Here is a 13,439-nt window from a genome sequence, read left to right on the forward strand (position 1 = left end):
TGGCACTAGTGGAAGCACAACTTGCAATTCTCAGCTTGCTGAGACCCAGAAAAAAGCAGCGAACCTCTGGATGTGTGCAGTAGCAAATGCAGCAGCAAGTCATGTCCATCATGGATCCTTCAAAAGGTGCCAATAACCCCAACCAGAACAGGATGTCAGGATAATGCAAAGAATTCACTTTTTGCCACAGTTGTCCCTGCCATCAGTCACCGTGACCCCTCCTCGTAAGTAAATGAAATCAATCAGCAGGGATTTCTGTAAAATACATAAAACAGTCATCTTCCAGACTCTACCAGAAGATAAATGGTTCCAGACATTGGACTGCAGCCATTTTCCCACACATGCTACAGTGTTTTGTCATCCATATTGGGCCATAATAGTGAGTGGGTTTTACTTTTTGTTTTTTTTTTTCTCAGTCAGCAGCCAATGCTTCTGCTTCTAACTCGCACACTAAAATTACAGCAACAAGAGTAATTTTTCTGTACAATTTGTGATAGAACAGTTTAACTCTTGATCAGATAGTATGGGGTCTTGTATAGAACTTTGACACTTTTCTGCTACAGATAATATCATCTTATCACTCCCAGCTGGAGCTCCACAAACCTTTTAGGATTAAAGCATATCACCCCAAATACAAGCCACTGAAGTGAAATGAGCATGAAATTATGAGCAATGCAAACCTTATCTGAGAACCTGCTAGCAAGAAACAACAGGATTGCTTACAATATCTCATGCTGGCTTTTGTGCTAATTTCAAGGAAGGATACAAGTATATGACAAAAGATGCATCACAGTGTGAATTTTCAATTAATTTTAACGTATTTTCAAGCAAGTCCTTAATAATCTGTTAACATAAAATGCACTTTGGAAAGAACCATGGGGCTTTTTCATTATTAAGAAATGTGCAACCAAATTCTATCCTTAATTAAATCAGGAGTAATTTTATTAACTACAGTAGACTTAAACCTGACTTACAACAGTGTAGCTGAGGGTAAGATTTAGCCCCGGGGTGTTTATACACTGTAGTTCCAGTTAGTTTAGATCTATTTGGGTGGGAACTCCTTTCCCCTTTCCAGAAAAAAATATTCTTGCCTACCCTTTTTCACCTCGCAGCTGGGGCCAAAACAGTCTTTTATTCTAAGATATTTTTCTGAAAGGTTATGAACAAATCTTATCCTCGCCAGGAGGTGATCTTATTAAACAAAAAAACACCCTCTGAAGTAAGGGACACCAGCAGTTTTAAAGTTTGTTTACAAGTTTTTAAACAAGCCACCTCAAACAGATAAGCTTATTTACATCCTACAAATAAATTAAAACTTTAAGTAAAAGCTACTTAATACAGGAGCTACTTATGTCTGTTCTCTGTTCTCAAAGCTGAAAAGCCCTTTCAAACTGTATTAGCTGCTGTATTAAACATCCCTGTTCCAGTATAGAAACTTACTGTCCACAGATATCCTTGGGCTCCACTGCACCTCTGAACCAAAATCACTTTCTTCTTTACTTCATTTTCTGCTCTCTTGAAATCGGATTCCCAGTTCCTGACAGATGGCTCCTCTGTCACCGAGCTCTGCTTCCGCCTCCTTATCGCTGCCAGCTAATACTTCCACGATGCTTAGCTGTTGTCTGCAGAGCTGTGCTCTACATCATTTCTACTCTGATCAATGCTCCGCTTGGTTTTAGGTTGGTTTCTAGTCCCGCCTCCTGCTCTTGAAGAAACGAAAACTCACAGCTGGATTTTCTATAAATCATCCCTTTTAAGAGTGGCTGAGCAAGTATGGCAAATACTACAGCTAAGACCTGCTGCTCTATTTGAAACTTCAAAAACAATTCCTCATCTTAATGATGCACACATGAAAGTTAATCATGTACTAAAATCACTAATACTGAAAAATAGTGGCCAGATAATTGTGACCTTCAGGGCTTAGATGCTGATTAATGTAATACAAGACTCTTCTCTGTTCCGGGGGTGGGGGATATGGTAAAACCTCCTGCCTCGTTGATCTGCTTTATATAGTGCAGTGTTCTGGACAGGAGCTTATCATTCTTACAAAGATAAATTTACATTTGCAATACAGAGCTTTCTGACAGACTAGCCCAGTGTACTCACTGTTTAGGCTAGCAGCCCTAAGCTTGAAAGAGACTTTACCATCACAGCAGTTCTTCTGAAGTGTGGGCAGGAAATACTTTTATTTTCTGCACAGCACTAAGTGCACTACACAGCACGGAGCTCATTACCATGTTAAACAAAGCGTGGAGTATAAAAGCAAGGTGTTACCATAAAACCAGCACTACGAACTTTGTTCCCATGAAAACAGCAAAACAGAGCCGAGTTTTTGTAAACTGTTAAATGTTCTAATCCTCCACCCTCCAGATCTTCTTAAGAAACTGTGCTGTGGAAATAAAAAACGACTGGGCAGATCTGGATACAGTCTGAATGGGCTGCAAAATCCTGGTGTTTTCTCTAGGGCTTTTCTATGGTGAGAGCTGCATCCCAGCTTAGTGTTTCCAGGGCTAAAACCAGCTCCTTCCTTACTAACAGCTGCCTGTGTCCTGGTGGCCCATGAGTTCCCCTGACTGCTGCCCACACTGAAGAGCAGCTGAGCTGCTGCTGTAGTCTTGATGAAGAACTCCTCGGGTTTTGATCAGGGAAGTGTGCAAGAGCAGCATGAGCCAACAGCAGCTCTTCCCCAACTGTGCCACTCAACTCCCAGCAAGCTGGGACCCGTGGGCTTCTCCTGCCAGCTGCCGGAGCTGGACTACTACATCACTAGTCTTCCTTGAGTGAATCTCATCCCTTTTTGAGTCTCGTTCACTCTACCCTACCGTGTTCCAAAAATGCAGTGGAAAAACACCAAAAAAAGCACTTTTGTCTATTTATTCTGACTCCCTAACCACTTCATTACATGCCCCACAATTCTCCCAAGTTCAGTTTTTCCACATGATAGATGACTTTGTGGGTTTCTGTCAGATCCAATTTGAGTGTCTTTTTTCCCTAAGCTGAAGAATCTCCTCTGTTTCATTCTGGGGCTGGTCAGCCTTTCTGCTCATTGCCATAGGTACTGTGGCTCCCATAAGCACTGCAGCCAGCCCTTTAGTTCACCTGGTAGAAGCTGATGCCACAGCACCCAAGCTCAAGCCTTGCTCCCAGTCCATGACTGATATTGTTGAAAATATTCTCACTCTCTTTGCTTTCAGTTCTGCAGACAGTGAGTGAGGACACTCTGTTGTCACCTTGTGATCTCTACCACCATGGCATGAGTGACCTGCAAACAAGAATTTCAGAACAACCACACCAGAATAATTTCAAAATGCTTACTATCCTGGCAGCCCGGGAGAAAGCAGTATGGATTAAGTAGCCAGGAATGCTCTGAGCCAAGGACAACACCACTCTGATGCAGCCACTACTCTCTTAACCAGCAGCCATAAGACACAGGTCCTGGGCCCCTGTCCAAGCTGTGACTCAAATCTGAAGTGCTGCAAGACACTGCTCTCCTGTGGATGCGCTGGTTGATCAGTGCCAGTAATCTGATGATGGAGAGTGAAATGAGCGTGGGCAGAGCACTATCCCTGCACCCAATCCAAATATGCAATGGTAAATATAGCAAATTTGCTTTCCAGGTGCTGTGGTACATTCAGTACTTATCAGCTGTCAAAAAAACCCCACATAACCGATTAAAATTACTCGTTTGACCTTTAAAGTGTACTTGGAAATCCATAAACGAGACCCATCAGTAGGACGCATCCACTTGAATAATAACAGAATTTTGAATCTCTACCAAAGGTTTCCAAAGAGATTAAATACTCAATACCACGGTGTGACATGCACTATATGGATGGAGATCTTCCAAGGACTTTTACAGAGAATTTTGTTTAATGTCTGGAGTAATATTTATGGTACACAGGTCAAAATTTGCTCTTTCTCTGCCCTGAGATTGCTGAACATCACTTGAATAACAAGAAAAATAATTTGGTGTAGGTGGAAAGAAATATATTTATGCTACATCATCCTCCATGTGCTTTAGTTCCAGAAAGTGAACTGAGTTCTTTGGGAATGAAAGGGAAGATCTGCTGCTACCATAAGTGAGTGTTCAGTTTACAGGCTTAAACTAGAGTAAAATCCCAATAAGGCAGCAAAATGTGGTAGCATAGATGATGGTTCATCAGGACTTTTTCTCTCTGCAAGTCTTGTATTGGTCCACACTACTTGCTAATTGTGAACACAGCCCTACAGCAGCCCAGTATGGCTGAACCTAAGGCTATGGAATGAGCTCAGGTCCCAGGAAACATTGCATTGCTGGTCCCTGTTTTGGACCACTTCTACCAACTTCTTCCTAAGTAGTGTGAACATGGGTCCGTCTGTGTTCTCTGGCTGTGGAATCCTTCACTGTCCCTTGTTTGGTAGTGCAGATGTTGTCCCAGGGATGAAGGACAGCAGGATTGTTCCTCCTGTCACTGTTGTGCAGCCCTCACTTCCATCTCACCTGGAAATGGTTGTGAGATTTGCTGAGACCCTGCTGGCACACCAAACTCATAAATGGTCTCAGCTCCCCATAACTAAACAGGGAAGGGGAAAAAGAAGAAATAAATGACTTGCCATTTTCCCCCAGTGACTTGTGACTAGAAGAGCTCAGACTTCTCCATGCAACCACGATAGCCGTGTTGGCTTGGCCCTGAGCTCTTTATAGGAATTGTAAATATTTAATATGTCAAGTCTTCTACCATGAGGCTGTCTGGGGAAAACTTTTAACAGTTTAAAGGCACTCTGACTGTAGTGTATTTGCCTATAATAGTGGTAAATAGTGGTAAATAGACTTACCAAAAACCTTGCCTATTGCATCTTAAAACTAAGGTACTCAAGAACACATTATTTCTTCTTACTGTCAGATTTTGCTTTGCTAAGACAGAATGCATGAGACACTAGACAAACGTGGGAAAGCCTCGAGTTCTTTGAGAAGAACAGGTATGAGGACACTGATGGAAAGATGAGCAAGGTGAAGATGCTTATCTATGAAGATAAGCACTTGTGTCTGCCTACAGATCTGCTGCATCACTGCTCTGCAGCCTTCCTTCTCTGATAGTCTGAACATCAATTTTCAGCTGAAACTTCTCCACAGCTAAGATATACTTGGGTCCTCCAGCTCAAGTTTGCCTCATTAGTTTTCACCATCCAGTTGAAGGGAACAAGACTGGCCAGGAGATCTTTGATCCCGAGCACAGCCCTGTTTCAGTCTCCTTTGCTAAAACAAGCCATTTCCCCTCTAACAGCTTTTCTGAATCCCCTGATACAAGCTGAATGAATGGAAGCTGGACCACGGGGAATGAGAACTGAGTGCAGCAATGCAGATGTGCCCCCCTGTGCCATGTACTCACCTCTTCCATGGGAACACAGACAGAGCCGATGGCCATGCTGCACTGCCAGCCCACATTTTGGGAGTGACTTGCAATTATTCTCCAGTCGGCAAACGCACTCAAGCCTTTGATCTCCTCTGTTGCTCCCAACCGCCAGCCTCCCAGATTCTGCCAGCATTTCCTGCTGCTGCTCCCTAATCACACTACCACGCCACTGATAACCACGGTACAACTGCAAACTGAGCTGACTGCAGAGAAACGGCACGTGGAGCCAGTGCCCCACTGCATGACCCCTTCCTTTCATCCCACTTTCCTATTCCATGTCCTCTGCTAATCCTGACAGATTCTGGAGGAGAACTTGAGGCTAAGGTTTTACTCTGTGCTACCAGGAATGGGCGAACCCTGCTTCCAGGTTTCCCCTAGAAACACGCTCATATTTTTTCCTAAAGATGATGGAATTTGATAAGTTATAGAGTTTAGAGAACATAAAGTGCTGCATCACTTTCAGCAAGAAGAAAAGGGGGAAAGGAAAAATAACACTGGGTTATTACTACTTGAAACTGTGCATCAAAATTGATATTTTGACGTAAAGTCAAAATAAAAAACCAAATTGAAAACTTCCTATCTAAACCAGAAAACTGCAATAGTAACATGTTAAGTGGAGATTTTCTCCTGAGCAGTTTTCGTGCAGTAGATGCTCTTACCTCTGACTGCCATTTCCCAGAGATCCTGAACTATTTGTCATTCATTTAGTATTGTGGTTGTTACGTAAAGTAGGACAGTTGTGCTATCTCCACCTGATGAGAAAGCCATACACTTTTGCATTTTAATATCAAACACATTCTTCGAAGAATCAAAATATGCATTGCCTAACTTACTTTTCAGAAAAACTTCTCTCATTTACACTTGGTCCTCATTTAATCTTTCTTCTGCTGGAAAATCTCTGGAGTTAACATGGCATATCTCTGTGTCACATGTGTTCCCTTTAATAGCCAACATAAATGTTTTTCAGCTCTGGACTCTGCAGCTCGAGTCTCACTTAGGAAAGCCAAGCAGTGCCTCTCTGCTTTACTCATCATGCAACCAAAGGATGCTGATCTCCCACTTGTCTACGGGCAAAGCAGGGGCTCCCGGAGCCTGGCACAACACAATTCCCTTTGGTTTGGTTGAAGTGATAAACTCCATCCTGATTCCAAACACCCTACAGCAGTGTTTCTCAGTATTTTTCCCTTCCCAAGGACCAGCAGTACCACTCAATGTCACCTCCCCCTCTCCCCTGTGCCCCTGCAGGCTGGGTCTGGGACAGGCTGGCTGTTCGCTCCCACCAAGGGGACCCTGTGTGACAAGGCATGGCAAAGGCTCCAAAAGTGGCACTTGCCATGCTTCAGTGACAGCAATCCCCGTTTAACATGAAGTTCACTTTGTGGGTGACACAGGCACAGTATTTCATTACTGTGTTAAAATGCTTCAAAGAGTTCAGAAATAAAAATTCTTGGAATTGCTGCATGAGTCAAAACTTTAAGAAGTTTATATTAAAATATGAATCACTGGCTTGCTTCAAGGGAGGAAAAAAATTCTTGTTTTCAGCAGAAAGTTAATTGGGTGTCCTGAAAAAATCAGTAATTAAAAACACCATTAGTAGACAATAATCATCTGCAGTGCTAGTTTCCTTCTGTACATAAAAGGCTTTAAAAGGACAGAGTAAGAGAGAAAAGTTCAGCATCAGCATTTGCCTCAAGACCCAATGCACCCAGGGGCTGACCCAGCATCCCTTGTGCAGGAAAATGAGAACTAGAAAAGATATTTTTGTTGCTATGAATAAAAGTTGGATTTCTGAAACTATATGCCTGCAGCATTTAAAATTATCTTGTTCACAGACAAACCTGAAATGTCATCCTGAGGGACAGCACCACCATTGCTATCATCCCCCATGCACATGTCAGAGAGAAGTGCCACCACCCTGGGCAGAAAATGCAGCCACTCTTTGCTGTGTAACAACACAAGGCTGGAAGCAAAGAATATGGTTTCCAAATTAAACAGCAGGAGTAATTTCTGCCAACAGGATGTAATTACTCCTCTTGTAAAAGAGCTGTGGAACACTTAATGGTTTCGAGCACTAATACATATGGAAACAGAGTGTTCCACAAATACCCAGCCAAGCGCTAGAGCACCACTGGCTTAGGGAGCAGTAAAAGGCAGAGAACACATCCTGTACAGCCTGAGACTTCAAGGGCCTCCTTCCAAATGCTGCTCTAGTGGGACTGCTGAAGTTTCTGTAACAGGTATGGTCACTGCCCAGGGTGAAATTTCTTGTCTCTCATATCAGCTGTAGTTATGGCAGCTGACTATGTCACAGCACTAAGCATAGATTTATCACCGTCATATCTCAATGCCAGGTCTGTAACTATTTCAGGTAATTTATCTGACTAGACTGCTATCTTCCCAAACATCTCTTTATGAGCAAGCGGGATCTGAGACTATGTCAAATATATCAAGGCAATTCCATAGGATATATGGAATCTCCAAGTTGATGTGCTACTGATACTAATTTTCTTAAGGCCTGACCAAAATACATTTCCAGATCAGAAATAAATAACAGCACCTAAACGCAGGCATTTAAAAATTACGCCAGGACATTCCCAGCATCTGGAAGCCCCTTATAGAAAGCGTATTTGTTGAGTGAAGGATGTTAGGCCTTAAATACCCTATGGCAACTCAGCCATATTTCATATAATTCATAGCCATACTTAAGAAAACAGATCAGCAGAATTCTCCATAAAGCAGCTCTCCTGGTACAAGATTTTTACTACCTTTCCTACTGCAGACTGGAGCTTGGGAGGAAACAAATGTCCCAGCACCTCCTCTTTCACGTCCACTGAAAGCATGAAGTTTTCACAACACATCCATATACATAAGACCTCCTGCAACAAAACCAGCTCCACTCACACCTCTCACAGAGTACCATGCATTTCCCAGAGATTTTAAGGTGGGATTTGTTAAAATTAAGAACAGTACTTCTTACCACAGGAGAAAATTGTCAGGAAGAAAAGACAAAGTTTTTCTGCACAGCTCTGCCTCAAACATCAGCAGAAAAAAATACTTACACACTGACAACTCATCTGAGGAGCGTCTCTGGAGCTTAACAGGCCATAATCAAGATATCAGAGGTTTTGAACAAACACTTGGGGGAATGGGCATGAATTCTCCATGTAAGCAATGCCCCTCAGTGTGTGATTCTCTCATCCTCACACTGACTGAAGAGAAAGCAAATGAGTCTGGTTGGTGACTATTTCATGACATAAAATTTATTTTTTAAACATGCAAAGATTCTTTTTGAGCAAAATTCAGCATGACTGAGGTATGAAATATTGTCTTCCTGACCTTTCAGAAATAAAAAAATCTAACATTTGGTTCTTTGGTCAGTTATGCTATTGACAAATTCATTTTCTTTCAACACACACATGCACAAAAAACTTTACTAATCATATTTCTATTATCATCATCCTTCAGATCTTTTAGCATGATTTACAGAGGGGGAAAAATGAAAGAAAAACAAAAACTGGCAGTACATTATGCAGCTTTGGGCAAAGAAGATGATGGATTCTCCCAAAGTAATTTCCTGCAAAGTGAGATTTGATATAAGAATCTTGATTATATATGTCAGTGCTGGGATGGTACCCAGACATGTGAGACTATCATTTACAACCAATGCAGCCAAGGCAGAGGCCACTACTGGGTATTAGAATTGAAGAGCATTAGTGCTAGGGAACAGAAAGAAAGGATTTTTCAGAAGAGTCAGAGACAGCAATATTTGATTTAACTTACAATACTACCTCCTAAGATGGTCCCAATTAGACCTCTTTCTGCATACTACACTTGGTGAATGATGCCACACTTGGTCTTGTCCTCCTCTAACTCTCTTGGCAAAAGCAACAAAGGCTTGCTAGCACTAAAAGGCCACACTGTGGTTTTCAAAAATCACTTCTAGGAAAAATGAGAGGGTAAAAAAAAGCTCTGTGAGATACTCTGTAACCAAGGACAAAGCAGAATGGTTCCATGTGAGTCATTTTCGGTCTTTGCAGGCTTGGCATTTGTGGTATGAACTCAGAGAAGTCATTACCAGTAATTCTGCCATTTCAAGTGTTTGCAACACATGAGAAATAAGTGCTTCTAAAATGAAAATCCTATCCTAACCACTTCAGTAACACTTTCAGATCAACTTCCTACAACTTAATCTAAATCCGTTTCACTATATTTAAAAAATATTTCTCGATGCTCTAAGTAAACCGAGACATTCAACCTGTGACTTGAGAAAGAGGTTTTCAAACAAAAATGTTGCAAGAAGCAAGACATGATTAAGGAGACAACACATTTCCATTTGTTCACTTGGAGGACTGCTTGTTGGATTAACCCAAAGTGAGCTTGCAGTCCAGCCATATCTTTTCTCCCATCTTTAATTCAGTTAAGCAAAAACAAAGAAAAGAAAAGGCATCACATGTACAGCCACATTGCTGGAAAGTTTTAAGTGGTCTAAATTAATTCTTTTGCTCCTACTGACATATGGAAAGTGCTTCACTGAACTCTGATGAAGAATCCATCTCTGAGCTTCATTTTTATTTGCTATATTTAATGATTGCTGTAATAAACCAGTCTAAATAGGGAAGCTATAAACAGAAAGAAATAAAAGATAAGATTTGGGTCTTTCAAGCACCAGTTTAGGTTTATAAGCAACAAAGCAGGCAGTGTGCTGTGACGGTCTGTGTAGTCCCAGCAATCTGGAGTCTCCCCTCTCCCTTCCCAGCAGGACTATCTGACAGTGTCATGGAAAAGATGTGTTTTTAAAGTCCCCAGTAACCAAATTATCAAACAAAATTAAAGGTCAGGATTTCTATGGGCACGTGTGCAAATGTGACTCACAAGGGATTTCAAAGCAGCTTTTCCCATACACGCAAACCCTCTCCGATGCCATTATTTTTGGTGCTTTGTACTGTGTGAAGTTGTACGATGATAATCTTGCTGCTGGAAAACACAAAGCCCCCCTTGCTGCAGGCACACCTATTGACACAAACTGGAGGCGCTGGGTGTGACATCCCCGCGGCTCTGTCAATCCAGCCTGGAATCAGGCTCCGGAGCCGGGCGTGGAGGCGGCGCGCACAGACACTGTTTGCACCAGCCTTGTATCCATGGGAAACCGCGGTAAACACATCCCCAGCTACAAAAGCCACAGTTTTCCATGGAAGTGCCTGGAAGTCCTGCAGCTCTGGCCATTGCCCACTAGAGGCCGTGAAGCCCTTACGCCTGCCCCGGCCCCGGCTGTCACACCCCGGCGAAGGGGAGGTGAGGAATGGGAAGCACCAAAAATGAGACTTATTTTCTTCTGACATTAAAATCTTAACACTTCCTTAGTGCAGCGAGGAACCCCAGTCCTGGCAGGAGTTCCCAGTGGGAGCAGCAGGACCTGCTGTGGGTATCCAGCTCTGCTCACCAGCGACTGGAAACCTGAGCAGGAGATGGATGAGGAGGATGATCAGAAAAATGAGAAGCTACAGCTGGCTGGAGGGAAGCTACTCCTCTGCAGCTTTCTGACAAGCCTAAATTAGCAATGAGTAGCCAAATTTAATGGGTCACTTTTAAAATTAATCGTGCTTTTTGAGCATCACTCATTGGAGCCTGGCAAGCTGCGTAAGTCAACAGAAAGGATGCCAAGCATAAGGGGGATTTAATGAGCAGCATTTGCTGAAAAACTGTAGCAACAAACACATGTGCACAGAAAAACACCGTGGAGGCTGATTTGTGGGGAAGAAATCCTAGGGTGTTTCTCAGTACGCTGAGAAACACATAGGGGTAGTATAACAAAAAAAAAAGCAATACTCAGTTTCTCTGGTTTAACTCCAAATGGGCTTTGCTGGTTGTTCAGAGATTATATCCCACCCCTCTGTGAGGAACACAGAGAAACAGACGAAAATTAGGAGAGGAGACCTGCCCAGAACTGTGCTCTAAGAGGGTACATCAGACTTGGACTTCCACAGGAGGCATAGGAACATGACCCCTACAGAGCCTAAGGCTGGAAACCACATCTAAATGTCTTCTTGCAAGGTTGTGACTGGTTATACAGAAAACTACAAAGGGTCAGTGTAGATCAGATTCTTCTTCTTATTATTCACAGCTATTGATTGCCCTGCTTTTTGCAATGTTGAGTTTCATCTGGCACTGTGTTGTGCACACACCTATCTTAATTATGTCCCATTTTAAGTTCCTTTATGTTCTGCCATCTGGATTAGTTAAATACTTTTGTGTGTTCTGCAACCTCTGTCGTGTTCCATACTTGTGCCACAGAACATTAAACAGCATAAATGTCACACAATTCCTAAAATGAAATTTCAGGGCAGCCCAATAAAAATCAATGACCTTAGTAAAAACGTATATTTATTTGTCTTGCATTGCTTTCAAGTACTTGGCAACCTTGTGGTGAAACATTCTATTAAGACTGGGGAATGTGGGTTTAAATACCTTCTGGTTGGAGGTCAGACATCTCAAAAGCATTAAGGTATGATGCATAATGTGAGTCCCACTGTGTCCTTGGATGGCCATTTTACAGGAAACTACTGATCAGGTAGTTTGTGTTCAAGTGTACATCTTGGGCAGCTCAGTGTGGAAGAAGAAGATTTTGGCTTTTGCGTTTCATAAGGATATTTAGTGGTAGCTGTCGGCAAGTACCTCAGTGCAGGAGACTGTTTGTGTTGATGCCCCTTGCCCTGGTTGGGCTGGGGCTGACAGCCCTCCCAGCAGGGTGTGATGGGGATCCTCGGGCTGTGGCACTTGGCTTGTCCCGATGCAGCTACAGGGATGCCACAGCAGAGCTCATGCTGTGACAGCAGCTCTAGAGCAGGAGGAGACCAACACACAGTTTGTGAAGGGTGCAGCACACCCTGCACACCAAACCCTTGTGTTGGGAGCGGTGTACAAAGCACTGTCGGGGCTCTTGCTGGGACTGGTCCTTTATCAAAGGTGGGTAAATAAATGTAAGACAGATCTGGCTGCATTCATGAAGACAACTTTTTTTTTTAGCTGTTAAGAAAACAAAAGTCTGGTGGTTTGTTAGCAAAAGAAAAATGTGGGAAGTGGCACGAGTGTTTTTCCACTTTCTGAAAGCAACTATGAGGGAGGGGGGTGCCTGGAGATGTGGAAGCACATCCCCACCTCACACTTCCAGCTCCACTGGGCAGCTTGCAGTCCCTCTGGCCAATGCTCAGGAAAAAGCTGGGTCCTTATCTCTAATGTGTTCCAGTTAGGCGGCCCTGAGAGCAACCCCAGGTGTTCATACAGTCTCTAATCCCATTAGGGCTCTTTTAAAGCAAGTGGTTTGGTTTTGTTTTTTTTTTTCTGGTGTCACAGAATTTACATTTAATGGGTTTGCAGTTATTAGGCAGTTAGAAAAGTTATTTGCACTTTGCGGTTTGCAGCCAGAAGTGTAGCAAGAGACAAGCACTGAGGTCCTTGTGAATCCCACAGCTGCTGTGACTTTTCCATGTGAGGAAGGAACAGTTGCCGGAGGCATTTCAGAGAAATGCAAGAACACAGGAACAGTTCATTAATACTGGAAGTGAATTTGCAATTACTGAGAGCAGATGGCCAGCTCACACAGTGAATAAACCTTAAACCATCTAGACTTACAAGACTACTGCAAACATTGAAACACTACCAAATTCACAAAAAAAAAAAAAAAAATCCTATGTGCTCACAGTCAGAAGTCAGCTCAGATTTGGATCCTATATACAGTGGCTTAAGTCCAGATAAAGCTGTCAATATTAAACTGAGTCAGTAGATTTACCACAGAGTTCATGCCCCTTCTTTTTACTTGCATAAAAATCCTCTCAGAGCAGTCCAAGATAAGCAAAAATAACAAGAACCTTAGTAAAATAACAGTATCAGCATCATTAATAAAGCTAGGAATCAAGCTAATCTTCCCTTGTACCACTGCAACTCAGTTGTATCAGAAATGGGGTAGCAGCATTAATAAGAATAGAAATCAAAGCTGACGTTACATGACTAAGTTTTTCATTACTTTATAGTCCACTAGCAAAAAACTCC

The 13,439-nt window shown here is 42.6% G+C and overlaps 1 protein-coding gene across 4 annotated transcripts in view; it reads right to left on the reverse strand.

Annotated features, from left to right (window-relative positions):
• The window catches only part of STARD13 (StAR related lipid transfer domain containing 13), a 283,362-nt gene that overhangs the window by 69,972 nt on the left and 199,951 nt on the right, over nt 1-13,439 (reverse strand). The window contains exon 1 of one of the 4 annotated variants that reach the window (XM_014889769.2): nt 1,441-3,167. The exons of the other annotated variants lie outside the window; for them this stretch is intronic. The gene's annotated coding sequence lies outside the window, so the exon portion shown is untranslated. Of the gene's footprint in view, nt 1-1,440; nt 3,168-13,439 lie in introns of those variants that run through there. 4 annotated transcript variants of the gene reach the window in all.

This window comes from Sturnus vulgaris, chromosome 2, assembly GCF_052056855.1.
Source record: "Sturnus vulgaris isolate bStuVul1 chromosome 2, bStuVul1.hap1, whole genome shotgun sequence".
In the NCBI taxonomy this organism is placed as follows: domain Eukaryota; kingdom Metazoa; phylum Chordata; class Aves; order Passeriformes; family Sturnidae; genus Sturnus; species Sturnus vulgaris.